This window comes from Calonectris borealis, chromosome W (genome assembly GCF_964195595.1).
Source record: "Calonectris borealis chromosome W, bCalBor7.hap1.2, whole genome shotgun sequence".
NCBI lineage: Eukaryota > Metazoa > Chordata > Aves > Procellariiformes > Procellariidae > Calonectris > Calonectris borealis.
The window spans coordinates 47775809-47790852 of NC_134351.1; positions in this window are offsets into that span (position 1 = coordinate 47775809).

Consider the following 15044-nt stretch of genomic DNA (forward strand, 5'->3'; position numbering starts at 1 on the left):
AGGACACTAACACAAATATAATTAGATGCAGACTCTATATACGTGCTGTTACGTGTAGGGCTTTTACATGTGACTAAGAGTCACGTGTACACTCAGAGAGAGTGCAAAAATGAAAATGATTTGGGGAAATTAGTTCAAACGGTGCCTACACATTTGGGATCTCTTAAGGTCAAGGGTAGCACGTGCACGGGCTAAATCCAAATTCCCAGTGAGATACACACACAGATCCCGATATTCATAAATTCAGAGTCTTATTTGACAGAAACTAAAATACAGGAGCATGAATGTACAAGCATACATATTTTGTTACAGGGTTCCTTAAAAGTAGTTGTCACGAATGAGTTGTTTTAAGGCCGCGTAAAGAATCACTGGCAAAGGTATTGGCAAAGGGTGATTTTAATAGAAATTTATAGAAACGTGACTTCACAGAATTCGATGGCAAGGTTCACTCTATTACTCATTACATGGATTAAGTATACACAGGGAAAAATCGTATCAGAATTGTGTTGCAGTGATTTGTACAGAGACTGAGGATAAAAGGGTAAGGGGGACCCTCCCGTTGAGTCACGAGGTTCAGAGAAGACCCGGCTGGATCCAATCTTAGTCTCAGACTTGGACAATGGTTTGTGTCTAATACAAAAGGGATAAGAAGACCCTCCCGTTGAGTCACGAGGTTCAGAGTAGACCCCCTTGCTTTCTAAACTCCTTCTCAGAGAGGAGTCCAGGTGTGGCTGGATCTACCCTTAGTCTCAGACCTGGGCAACGGTTTATGACTAAAGGGTTAAGGGTGTTTAGCAGCAACTTAGAGTCCAACAATACTTAAGCATTAATCAATTTGGCAGCTACAAAAAGGAGTTAGTCAAGTTTTTTCTATAAATACTAAAACAATTGAGCTACAAATGATACTTGTTAGTGGTTGTACAGATAAATGCGCAAAAAGATCTAGATCAATCAATAGGTATATATATGCATATGAATATGAATATGGTACCAAAGCTAAATGAGTTTATAAAGGCCTAAAGCTAGATAAATTTATAAAGGTATACCTGTTAAAAATTCCCCTCGAGTCTCATGAAATACTCACATTAAATGTTTTGGCATTTCTCAATGGGCGAAGGGTTGAGCCCCGAGGAGTGTTCCAGCCCGAATCTTGGTGATCCTCCAAGTATCACAAATTCGAGTTTGCGGACTCTGAGAGGCGTCCCACTCAGAGGGAGATTCTGGATGCAGCCTGCTGCGGTCCAGGAGAGCTCAAAAGGGTCTCGCTGTTTATAGGTTTGCAAGATGATTGGCTTTAGTCATCAGTAAATTTCCATTTTGGCTACTATCCGAGGTGGTCCAAGGTAGTAATTATGGTATTGTTTCACGGTAACAATGGTATCGTTCCACTTGAGCTATGATCCAGGTAGGGAATGCTTCAGGGCTGTCAGAGATGACAAATTATCTCTTGTTCTTGTTCCCTACCTTGATCACGTAGCTAGTGTCCCTGGTACGATCAGTGGTGTTCCCCACCTTAGCCATGCAAGAGTGCCTGGTACGGTCAAGGGACGCTCAACCGCCCAACTCGTACACAATGGCTAAAGCTTAACAGAAGTTCCTGAGATCATATCGTAGCCCAGGGGAAGGGGGGGAAATGCACCATCACAGTAGTTTCTGGTAAAACCGGATTTCTAAGATGAACTAAGAATCATATCTTTAGTCAGTCCTTTGTTAATTTAGCAACTCTCAATTTCATCAAATAGGGACTATATCCCCAGGAACTCTTCTGACAAAGGGGTCCCCCAGAATCTGGAAGATTATCCAATTACAATGTAAAGAAACTTACAACAAGGATGGATGACTAAAGATAGAAGTCTCTGAGAGCCTCAGGAAAAGAGAAAGAAAGAGTGTGTGAGAGGGAAAGAGCTTCACTTTCTCATATGAGTAAAGTGAGGAGAATTATATCTGTCCTTAAGTTTTGTGTTGAGTGGGGTCAAGGTCCCTGGTATCAGGTTTGCACCTGCTTGCTTTCCTTCCTTTCTTTTCTTTTCTCTTTCTCTCTACTTTTGCTGTGTGCAGACCCCATACTTATACAAAAAAGTTACATGGATTTTTACGGAGTCTTTAGATTTACATGTGTTAACTTAAAAGCTCCGTTTGGGTCAGTAGGCAGAGAATAAAAGATTGCTGTTAATCCTGGGCTGAGTCAGGGGAGTGGTAGATTGCTGCTTCTCTGGGGAACAAGAGAGAGGTTCCAAAGAGCCATTCCCTTGGAAATCCCACCCAGAGCAGGATCATCAAGAGCTAACAGCTCTTCCTAGTTCTCTCTAGGTACTCGGAGTTGTCCACAGAAGGAGACTGCATTATCATGCCTGGAAGGAGAATTGCATGAATGTGCAATCCCATCCCATGTCCATGATAGGTATTGTGATCCCTGAGCTGTCAGGGGAGAGTGTCCAATTGATTCAGAAGCATTTGAGATTCACTGCTGATCAAGCCCATCTATTCTTCTTTATTGCTAATAGATCATGCTGACTCACCCTTAGACATGTCTGGGCAAACCCTACTGTTTAACCCTTGCAGCTTCAGATCTGACCTTCTGCTTCAGCCAACATAACTGTGAGCCAGTAGATTACCTGGGCACAAGCTGGGAGCTTTGCATTACACTGCTTCCCCTTCTAGTTACAGATGCTTTATGTCGATGCATTACATTACATTAACTTAATTGGTGATATTACTCTCTGTCGTGGTTTAACCCCAGCAGGCAGCTAAGCCCCACACAGCTGCTCGCTCACTCCCCTCAAGTGGGATGGGGGAGAGAACCAGAAGAGTAAAAGTAAGAAAGCTCGTGGGTTGAGATAAAGACAGTTTAATAGGGAAAGCAAAAGCTGCGTGCATAAACAAAGCAAAATAAGGACTTCATTCACTACTTCCCATTGGCAAATGTTTAGCCATTTCCAGGAAAGCAGAGCTTCATCATGTGTAACAGTTACTTGGGAAGACAAACTCCATAACTCCAAACATCCCTCCTTCCTCCTTCTTTCCCCAGATTTAATTGCTGAGCATGACATCATTTGGTATGGAATATCCCTTTGGTCATTTGGAGTCAGCTGTCACAGCTGTGTCCTCTCCCTACTTCTTGTGTACCCCCAGCCTACTCACTGGTGGGGCAGTGTGAGAAGCAGAAAAGGCCTTGACTCTGTGTAAGTGGTATTCAGCAATAGCTAAAACATCAGTGTGTTATCAACACTCTCTTCATCACAAATCCAAAACAGCACCATGCAAGCTACTATGAAGAAATTTAACTTTATCCCAGCCAAAACCAGTACACTCTCTTACAGCAACATAAATGAGAAGAAAATCCAGTCTTTGCTCTTGAGGAAAGCAACAGTGTTCAGACAGAATCCATCTATGTGAACAATAGCAAAATCTGAGCTATAGTGTGAATATCATATCCTCAGTTCTTTGCAACCATTTTTTAAACCAATACAATGGGGATTAATTGCATCTTGTTCACTTTCAGTTAAAATATAGTTGAAATAAAGCCTAGAATATCACAGTGGCTACCAGCAATTTTTATTTTAGACCTGACAATGAAAGATCATAGCTTAAAAATTAAGCCAGACACACAGAATGCAGTAGCTGAATGTCCTGGTTTCGGCTGGGATAGAGTTAATTTTCTTCCTAGTAGCTGGTATAGTGCTGTGGTTTGGATTTAGTACGAGAAGAATGTTGGTAACACACTGATGTTTTAGTTGTTGCTAAGTAGTGTTTACCCTAGTCAGGGACTTTTCAGCTTCCCATGCTCTGCCAGGTGCACAAGAAGCTGGGAGGGAGCATAGCCAGGACAGCTAACTCAAACTGGCCAAAAGGGTATTCCATACCATATGTCATCATGCTCAGTATATAAGCTGGGGGGAGTTGGCTGGGGAGCAGTGACCACTGCTCGGGAACTGGCTGGGTATCGGTCGGTGGGTTGTATTGTGCAATTGTATTGTGCATCACTCATTTTGTATATTCTATCATCATCATTATTATTATTATTTTCCCGTCCTTTTCTGTTCTATTAAACTGTCTTTATCTCAATCCACGAATTTTACTTTTCTTTTCTCAATTCTCTCCCCCATCCCACTGGGGTGGGGGGGAGTGAGCGAGCGGCTGTGTGGTGTTTAGTAGCCATCTGGGGCTAAACCATGACACCGAAATATTTTTTATTATTTTTCTTCAGTATGAGTGTCATAGTTTTACTAAGGTTCTCCTAAAAAGAAATTAGGATACATTGTTTATCTGTGGAACAAATGCGTTCAACCCTTCTTGCAGAAACTACAATTTATGTGATCGATCTGTCAGATTTCATTCATGCCCTTTCTTTCTGCTGTTTTTATTGTGACTATGCTGGCAACAGCATGATGTGTGTCATTCAACAGTGCTTAATTCAACTCTGTAGCATTCATCCTCATTTTTTCAATGCTGCAGAACTCAGTGTTGATTGAATTTCTGAGGGTTGCTTAGACTGATTGCCTACTTCTTTGCAACTCCTGTACATAAGAGTTTATTGCCACTTTGCATTGCTCTCCATAATTGCAAAAATCTTTAGATCCTGACATGGGCATGGAGTTGCTCCTCAGAAAGTCCCTAAGCTTGTCTCTGACACCCACATTAAGACATAGGCTGATGCCGAGTGTTATCACTGGGGTAATGCGTTTTAAATCTCTCCATTGTATTGTTCTCAATCCCAAAGCGAGTTCTGAAGACACTTAAGGATTTAGCACAGTAGAACCCAGAAAGATTACTGTTTGGGACCCAGGAGATAGGGAACCTATGAAGATCCTATGGCACTGCACACTGTAAAAGTGATTGAAAGCAGATCTCCACAAGGAAAGGCACAGCAGGAGGGACAAATGAATATATTCCTCACTAGTTGGGGATCTACAAAGCCAAAACATTATCTAGAGCAGTGTAGAAAATTACACTGGTCCATGGATACTCACCATTAATTCACTGACCCTGATTTCTTCCTTAGACCTAGCGTGTCCACTGCATCTGCATATTAACAGAGCCCATTTATTCAAATATTTTCCATTTTCTCAGGCTTGCACCCATATAATCTCATATAACCCCCATCAATGGATGTCTTTGGAGTAGCTTTGAAATTAATTCAGTTAGGCATTTGATATGCAGACTCTGCTTTTCCAGATACTGCTGTGTTCCAAAGGTCATTTCTTATCCTTCTTCAGGTAGAAGAAAATTCAGCTTCGCTAATGCTATTGCTAGTAAAGTCATGGCACAATTCCCATTGACTTCAGTAGTGTCAGAGTTATAAGAAACAGCATAAAGACATTAACATCCAGGAAAACAACTTCATTAGTGGTATTCCCTGTGACTGCTGCTCTTCCTTTTTCTGACATGCTGGTTTACCTCGTTTACCCACTGTAATGGCTGGTAGCCTATGAAACGCATTAGAGAAGTTCAACATAGTCTGTTTTTTCAGTCTGTAAAGGAAGAATAGAATTTATTCAAGTACAAGTTTGCATCATGATGATCATTTGGTGTAGGTTCCTGGTGTTCTGTTAACAGCCATCTCTTCTCTTCTTCCTTTCCTCCCATTCCACTGCTAGCATGCAGCGAGGTTTCCTGTTTCCAGTGCTGTATTTAGTATTTCAGCACTGTCATTGCTTAGCACTCAATGCAATTAATGCTGCTAGCAAATCCCAACCAGTCCCCTTGCTAGAAAGCTGTCTTTTAATAAAAATACAGATTTCCTTGGCAACCTAATGTGAGGGATATAAATGGTCCTCCTTACCCTTACGGTAAATGTGCCATTCCTCATGGTATATATATATAGCTTGTGCCTCACCTCTTTGTGCTGGAGCCTGGGTAGTAATACCTCTGGGAGTCTGCAGAAGGTCACTCAGACACCTGCCCTGACTTTTCCTCACTTTATTTCTGGCATTAGAAATAGGGCACTAAACACATGTTAAACAGAAGATATGTCTGTCCCTCAGCACTGTAAAGTGAAAGTGCAGATTAGCCTGGAATGTTGGGCTCGGTACAGGGAAAGTTGCTCAGGACTGTAACTCATTTCCTCTCACCATCATTGGAAATGCTTTTCCATTCTAGAGTAAACATAGCTAATTTCCTTAAGTGGGTCTTGACAGAAGGGATGCATGAAAGAAAGCAAATGATGATAAATCATCCACTGAATGACTTAGGTGCTGTAACATATGAGCTAAATGTTGATTGGAGTAGTTGATGGTGCCAGATGGGTTATTTTTCATGCTCTGTGATCCTGTACTGTATGTGATTTATACAGTATGAGCTACTCAAGTTGCTTGAATATGCTAGAAAGATTCTTTTCCCCAAAATACTGTAATATAAGAATCTTAAACAGATAAGAGCTGTACCTTTCCCCTGTAGCTCACTAAACCCTCTTGAACTTAGTGTAAAGTTGATCTGTATGCTTGTGCAATTATCAGTACCTAGGGTGAATTCATTTCCCAGGAGTTACACTTAAGCCTGAGATTTTACAATTTCTGCACAGATTAATTCTTGCCTGATGGTAAGAGGATTTCTCCATGACATAGACTCAACTGATACAGTAACATTTGGAAAGCATCCTTCTCAGTATGCAAATCAAGGAAGAGAGCACCACTGTTGCGACTAGAGCAGAAGGATCTCCGGACTTTAGGGAGAAAAATGCAAACACAGATAATTGTCCTAGTGTTGTTTCTTCTGACTTCTATGGCTTGCAGTCTTTTGCTGTGTATAAGAGCGCTTCTGTTGGATCACTGTCGAGGATAAATTTTGATCCTTGCCAGAACCACAGACCTGCTACAGAACCACATAGCCTGCTGCAGTTCAACATGAAGTTTGTGTACAGATAAAATATCAGCTGAATACTTTTGTAAAATGTATTGGGGTAAGAGTGAGTAACTCTGAAAGGATGCTTGACTTATTGGACACAGTTTTTCAGATTGATTTTATTTAATGCTGTGATTTTTGTTAGGTTTTTAATTCATAGTCAGGAACATAGTTACAAAAAGGATCATTCTCCCTGCCCAGAAATGAACAAACACTATCATAAGTCACATCCTGGTTAATAAGTTCTGTTTATTTTTCTGAAGAGCTCCGTTTCCTTTTTCAGATGGATACACTGGAGTTGCTAGGAGATTAATTCAGTGACATGGCCAGGTGCCCTTATGATGCAAAGCATGCCAATGTTCCACTGTTTGCAGGTAAAGGATGACTGAGATAATCTTTTTGCTTTCTGTCCTGTAGCCCAGGCTTACCATAGCACTGTATCTCTTGAATCCAGAATACAAAAATCTAAAAGGTGGCAAAGGGAGTGAATAATGACTAAAATAAGACATTGGATTATCCTTGGATAAGGAATTGGCTGGATGGCTGCGTCCAAAGAATTACAGTCAACGGCTCAATGTCTAAGTGGAAACCAGTAACGAGTGGTATCCCTCAAGGGTCCGTACTGGGACCAATACTATTTAATATCTTTATTAATGACATAGACAGTGGGATTAAGTGCACCCTCAGCAAGTTTGCAGATGACACCAAGCTGAGTGGTGCAGTTGATAAACTAGAGGGAAGGGATGCCATCCAGAGGGCCTTGACAGGCTTGAGGAGTGGGCCCATGTGAACTTCATGAGGTTCAACAAGGCCAAGTGCAAGGTCCTTCATCTGGGTCGGGGCAACCCCCAGTATCAATACAGGCTGGCTGCTGAATTGATTGAGAGCAGCCCTGCCAAGAAGGACTTGGGGGTACTGGTGGATGAAAAATTGGACATGAGCTGGCAGTGTGGGCTTGCAGCCCAGAAAGCCAATCGTATCCTGGGCTGCATCAAAAGAAGTGTGGCCAGCAGGTCGAGGGAGGTGATTCTCCCCCTCTACTCCGCTCTTGTGAGACCCCACCTAGAATACTGTGTCCAGCTCTGGGGTCCCCGGTACAAGAAAGACATGGACCTGTTGGAGTGGGTCCAGAGGAAAGCCACAAAAATGATCAGAGAGCTGGAACACCTCACCTATGAGGAAAGGCTGAGAGAGTTGGGGTTGTTTAGCCTGGAGAAGAGAAGGCTCTGGGGAGACCTTATTGCGGCCTTTCAATATAGAAAGGGGGCTTATAAGAAAGACAGAGAGAGACTTTTTACCAGGGCCTGTAGTGACAGGACAGGGGGCAACATTTTTAAACTGAGAGAGGGTAGATTTAGATTAGATATAAGGAAGAAATTTTTTTACGATGAGGGTGGTGAGACACTGGGACAGGTTGCCCAGAGAAGTTGTGGATGCCCCATCCCTGGAAGTGTTCAAGGTCTGGTTGGATGGGGCTTTGAGCAACCTGATCTAGTGGAAGGTATCCCTGCCCATGGCAGGGGGGTTGGAACTAGATGATCTTTAAGGTCCCTTTCTGACCCAAATCATTCTATGATTCTATGATTATTCATTCTCCAGGGCTAAATTTGGCTCTGAGCAGTTGGGGGTACAATTCCCAGAGATAAGCTGAGTTTATCTCTGAATTCCCTTAGTTCTATGACTTTAAGACAGTTCCTTCACGCTATCCTCACACAGTTGTTTGCATTTAATTAGAAACAGTTGAATTTCCTGTTAACTTGTAAGCAAATGAAGTGCCCTATCCACAAGCACTGCCATCCCTGCTTGGCTGACTTTAAATAGATGAGACTGACCAGATACTGACCATCCTACAACATCCTTCTGAAATTATAATTTTAAAAACTGGTGACTTTTGATTAGTTTTCCATCCCATTTACGTAATTGTATTTTTTTACTTCAGTGTTCCTAAGGAGATTCTGAAGATTTTGTTTGTCCCATCTCATTTGACTGATGAGAGAAAGTAATTATATTATTTCTATCACTTCTCCCCTTTTGTTCCTTCTTTCCTTCTTCCCCAGAGGGAAAGCTATATTCTGCCACAGTGACTGACTTTCTTGCAATAGATGCCATCATATACCGAAGCCTTGGAGACCCCCCAGCTCTGCGGACAGTTAAACAAGACTCAAAATGGTTGAAAGGTAGGTAAACAAACAAAGTGGCATCTCTGATGAGAATCTTATTTTCCTGACAGACCCCTCTGCCTTTTCATTTCAGCAAAGCTTCCTGGCAAAAAAGAAGGAAATAAATTACATATTTTACTCTCACTGATTTATTTCTCTCTTTTCCTCTTCTGACTTGACAGAAACTGTGAGCATATTAGAGCAGAGTTTAGTGTACTTAGCGGGCTGTGCTTAAAACAATTCCTTTGCTAGGACTGTGTTAGATAACAGTTAAGGCTTTATAAAATATGGCGAATTTGTCCTGTGATGTTAAGATTAATCAATAAGAATAAAATTATGGGAATATTGCACAAAGCCTTTATTTTATAGTTCTTAGGTACTGTACAGCTGCCATTGAATTAGGCAATTCACGTGCTCTAAATACCCTCATTCTTAAGAACAGTGCTGTTTACTTTCACATAGGTTTTATGAATAATTAACATTTGGAGCAATTCTAAACAGTGAGAAAAGTCGTAGTTTGAAGGCTTTTTCTGCTTGCAGAAATGTTTTGTGAGGTGTCAACTTTAGCTGTCCTACTTTGCTTGTTGCTACAGACATATATGGGCAGATAAAATTATATGGTTTGTTATTCCCTCCACACACAGCCTTCAGGCCATTTCACAATAGTTTTCTGACTAAGCAGTCAGAACACCTGACCAAGGTCACGAAGATGGAGGGCAGGAATAAAAGCCCAGCAAGATTTGCATAATTTTAATTGCTGAAAATACAAGACTCAGAGCAGGCAGCATGGGTTACAGGGATTGTGAATATAAAATGTGCTTTTTTGGGGGGGAGATAGGAAGCTAAGCAGTCTGCATGGAAATGAGTTTTTATATGGGTTGAGAACAGATCTCCTGAAGGATTTATGGCTACTACATGTCACAGCCTTATCTTTTATAGCACACTGTTCCAAAGCTGAATTTTTCTGTTTCATATTTGTCACAGATTATGGAAACATGGAGTTAAATTAAGCACCTTGCTGTGTCATTTCAAATGTCATAAAGGCAGAATTCCATTAAAGTCTTTCAGGTCAAACAAACATTTAATTTTCTCCATTATTTTTGCTCTACTTCTTCCAGGTAGTTTTTCCAAGGGTGGCTCAAGTTTGCAAAAATGACATAGGAGAATCTCAGAGTGTGCTGGAAAAACAGTGGACTTCCTTGCTCAAGGCTCGTTTGAACTGCTCAGTTCCTGGCAATTCACACTTCTACTTTAACATACTGCAGGCAGTTGCAGATGTTATCCATTTCAGTGGCCAGGATGTTGTTTTAGCAACCTTCTCCACTCTGCATAATAGGTAATAGGCACAGTAACCTTTTACCTTCTGTTTCCTTTATGTTTTGCCTTTCACTGTAGTTTCTTTTTACTTTATAAAACTACAAGAAGTGATTGCTCATACAATGTAATCATTATGTATCATGCACTTATGGATCCTTGATGTATCATTTTAAGATACCCTGGTATTGCTTACTGCATTTTATAACTGATAATTTAGAACAGCCTTCAACCATTTACTATCTGGACATGTTCCTTGGACATATTTTTCTTTGTGTGGGAATAATTTAGACAGGACACCAAGCAGCTTTGCAGTGTGTAACTTGCAGAATGTTATTCCAAAGAGAAAATATGATTTTCCTTTCTCACAGAGAAAGGACTGGGTCTGTCCCATTTATGTCTGGACCCCCAAGAAGCACTTTAATACTCCTTCTCTCTCTTTCATGTATCCCTACTGACTCTTGTATTTTCTCCCGAAGGAGCCAAGATCCTAAGGTTTCCTGCTGGTTCTAGAGAACAGGGCTCAAGAACACGAAGAGGGAAGCACTGGAACTGAAGAGTTTCACAGTCTGAGTTCCTGCTTTGTTTATTTATTGTCTGTGGTAGGTTGACCCTGGCTAGACGCCAGGTGTCCACGAAGCCACTCTATCACTCCCCCTCCTCAACTGCACAGGGGGAGAAAAATACAAGGAAAAGCTCATGGGTCGAGACAAGGACAGGGAGATCACCCAGCAATTACCATCATGGGCAAAACAGACTCGACTCGGGGAAATTAATTTAATTTATTCCCAATCAAAATCAGAGTAGGATAATGAGAAATAAGAATAAATCTAAAAACACCTTCCCCCCACCCCTCCCTTCTTCCCAGGCTCAACTTCACTCCTGACTTCTCTACCTCCTTCCCCAGAGTGGCTCAGGGGGATGGGGAATAGGGGTTGTGGTCAGTTCATAACGCTTCGTCTCTGCCGCTCATTCCTCCTCACACTCTTCCCCTGCTCCAGCGTGGAGTCCCATCCACAGGAGACAGTCCTTCACAAACTTGTCCAATGTGGGTCCTTCCCATGGGCTGCAGTTCTTCATGAACTGCTCCAGCATGGGTCCTTTCCACGGGGTGCAGTCCTTCAGGAACAGACTGCTCCAGCGTGGGTCCCCCGTGGGACCACAGGTCCTGCCAGAAAACCTGCTCCAGCGCAGGCTCTCCACGGGGTGGCAGCCTCCTTTGGGCACATCCACCTGCTCCAGTGTGGGGTCCTCCACGGGCTGCAGGTGGATATCTACTCCATCGTGGTCCTCCATAGGCTGTAGGGGGACAACCTGCCTCTCCATGGTCTTCACCACAGGCTGCAGGGGAATCTCTGCTCCGGCTCCTGGAGCACCTCCTCCCCCTCCCTCTTCACTGACCTTGGTGTCTGCGTAGTTGTTTCACATATTCTCACTCCTCTCTAGCAGCTGCTGTTGCACAGCAGTTTTCCCCCCCACCCTTCTTAAATATGTTATCACAGAGGCACTACCACCGTTGCTGATTGGCTCAGCTTTGGCCAGCGGCGGGTCCGTCTTGTAGCTGGCTGGAACTGGCTCTATTGGACACAGGGGAAGCTTCTGGCATCTTCTCACAGAAGCCACCCCTGCAGCCCCCCCTGCTACCAAAACCTTGCCACATAAACCCAGTACAAGAGGCAATAGAATCCATATTAAATTACTGAAGCAGTTTGTCCGTTGAAAACAAAACCAGTCCTTCTAATTTACTGTTCATTACTAAGAGGAAATAGAAAGCACAATAAGAGCTTAAAGTAGTGTCCTAGTTTTGGCTGGGATAGGGTTAAATTTCTTCCTAGTGCTGTGTTTTGGATTTAGTATGAGGAGAATGTTGATAACACACTGATGTTTTCAGTTGTTGCTAAGTGCCCTCCTAGTCCAAGGACAGCTCCCATGCCTACTGACTGAGCTAGGTACACAAGATGGGAGGGAACATAATCAGGAGAGCCAGCCCAGCTGGCTAATGGGGTATTCCATACCATGTGACGTCATGCTCAGTATATGAAGGGTAGGCGTGATCCAGGAAGTAGCGATCGCTACTTGGTTATCGGTCAGCGCGGGTGGTGAGCAATTGCATTGTGCATCACTCATTTTGTATATTTTATCATTATTTATTATTATTAATTTCCCTTTTCTATTCTATTAAACTGTCTGTATCTCAACCCACGAGTTTTTCTCACTCTTACCCTTCCGGTTCTCTCCCCGTCCCACTGGGGGGGCGGGGGGAGTGAGCGAGCGGCTGCATGGTATTTGGCTGCCTGCCAGATTAAACCACGACAGTCCTTTTTGGCGCCCAACGTGGGGCTCGAAGGGTTGAGATAACGATAGATCTGACCAAAGCGTGTTAAGGCAAAATTGTTACAAGTATTCATTATATTGATTGGTCACAATGTTGATCATAGAATCATAGAATCATAGAATCATACAGGTTGGAAAAGACCTCTAAGATCATCGTGTCCAACCGTCAACCCAACACCACCATGCCCACTACACCATGTCCCTAAGGGCCTCATCTACACGTCTTTTAAATACGTCCAGGGATGGTGACTCCACCACTTCCCTGGGCAGCCTGTTCCAAGGCCTAACCACTCTTTCAGTAAAGAAATTTTTCCTAATGTCCAATCTAAACCTCCCTTGGCGCAACTTGAGGCCATTTCCTCTTGTCCTATTGCTAGTTACTTGGGAGAAGAGACCAACACCCACCTCGCTACAACCTCCTTTCAGGTAGTTGTAGAGCGCGATGAGGTCTCCCCTCAGCCTCCTCTTCTCCAGGCTAAACAACCCCAGTTCCCTCAGCCGCTCCTCATAAGACTTGTGCTCCAGGCCCTTCACCAGCTTCGTTGCCCTCCTCTGGACGCGCTCCAGCACCTCCATGTCTTTCTTGTAGTGAGGGGCCCAAAACTGAACACAGTATTCGAGGTGCGATTCGAGGTGTGATGTACTGGCTGTCAAAGTTGTGGGGCTGGCTCTCAATGTTGGGTCATGTAATACCTTGCTTGCAGTATGTGTTCCCTTTTGTGCTGTTTATCATTAGTCGGAACTGGGCCAAGATTATCATTTTGCTGCTGTTTTATGAGGTGATAAAATCATTGGTCGCAAGTCTAATCTGGTATCTGCACTCAGCACTGCCGACATTTCTGTACCTCGGGAACCACCTCTTAGAAATTATCAGTAATTGCACTTTTTTCTCCTCGGAGAATGAATTTAAGGGGGAGACAGGATGGGACACTTTCTCCCACTTGTTCATCTTCCCTTCCATATCATCAGAAACTCCTTTTTCTTCTATCCTCTTCACAAAGATGTCCACAATATTCCCTGAGAATTTTGAATATCCTTGGGATGTTCAAACAAGCATGTTCATATTGCTATGTCTCCTGAATGTGGTTCAGGCCTTGTTTAGGGTTAAACAATTATTCAGGAATACTGTCCAGAGATCAACCCTCAGGAACAAGAAAAGAGGGAGGGCAAACGGCGGTGCCTCGTCGGGGCGGGCGGAGCGGCGAGTCCTGGGGGCGGCGGGCAGCGGGAGATCAACCCCGGCAACAGACACGGTGGCTACTCAAAACCCCACGACAGGCGCTGCGGCTACTTCAACCCCCACGACAACCCCTGTGGCTACTCAAACCCTGGCAACACTCACCGTAGCTTCTCCAACCCCTGCAACAGGCACTGCAGCCACTCAAACTCCAGCAACAGTCACTACAGTTACTCCAACCCCCAAGACAAGTACTGCAGCTACCCAAACCCCAGCAACAGGTACTACAGCTGAACCAGAGGACCAACCCTTGCTGGTGTCCGTTGCCCCTGTATAGAAGAGGAAGAACTCATAAACGAGACGGAAACCACCCGATCCCTATCCCTGAGTGAGCTGCGAGATATGCGGAAAGATTTCAGCCGTCGTCCAGGCGAGCATATTGTTACCTGGCTGCTCCGATGCTGGGATAATGGGGCCAGTAGCCTGGAAGTAGAGGGGAAGGAAGCCAAACAGCTGGGATCCCTTGCTAGGGAAGGAGGCATTGACAAAGCAATCGGAAAAGGGGCACAGGTCCTCAGCCTCTGGAGGCGACTGCTGTCAGGCGTGAAGGAAAGGTATCCCTTCAAGGAAGATGTTATATATCGCCCAGGCAAATGGACCACCATGGAGAGAGGTATCCAGTACCTGAGAGAACTAGGTGTGCTGGAGGTGGTTTATAGTGACCTGGACGATGTCCGAACACCCAAAGATCCAGATGAAGTCCAGTGCACGCGACCCATGTGGCGGAAGTTGGTACGGAGCGCACCAGCGTCGTATGCCAGTTCGTTGGCAGTACTGTGCTGGAAAGAGGAAGAAGTACCAACAGTGGATGTCGTGGTTAGCAATCTCCGGGAATACGAAGAAAGTGTCTCCTCCTCCCTTGTCTCAGCTGTGGAGAAACTGTCCCGGAATGTGGCAAATAAGGACATGGACTCCGTCTGAGAGGGCACGAAGACAAAGACGATAAAAACCCTTTATTATACAGCACAAGCGCCTTTTTATACCTCACATTATGCCACGTATGCACTTCAAAGAATTCCCTAGTACATCCCCTAAGCAAAGGTCATCTCGACACTCTTACGCTAATTTCCTTATCTTTGCCACGCCCTCAGAACCATGAACTGCCACCTCTTATCTCCCTTTTTCCCACGGCTTCTTTCACTTTCCGTCTTCCCATGGCT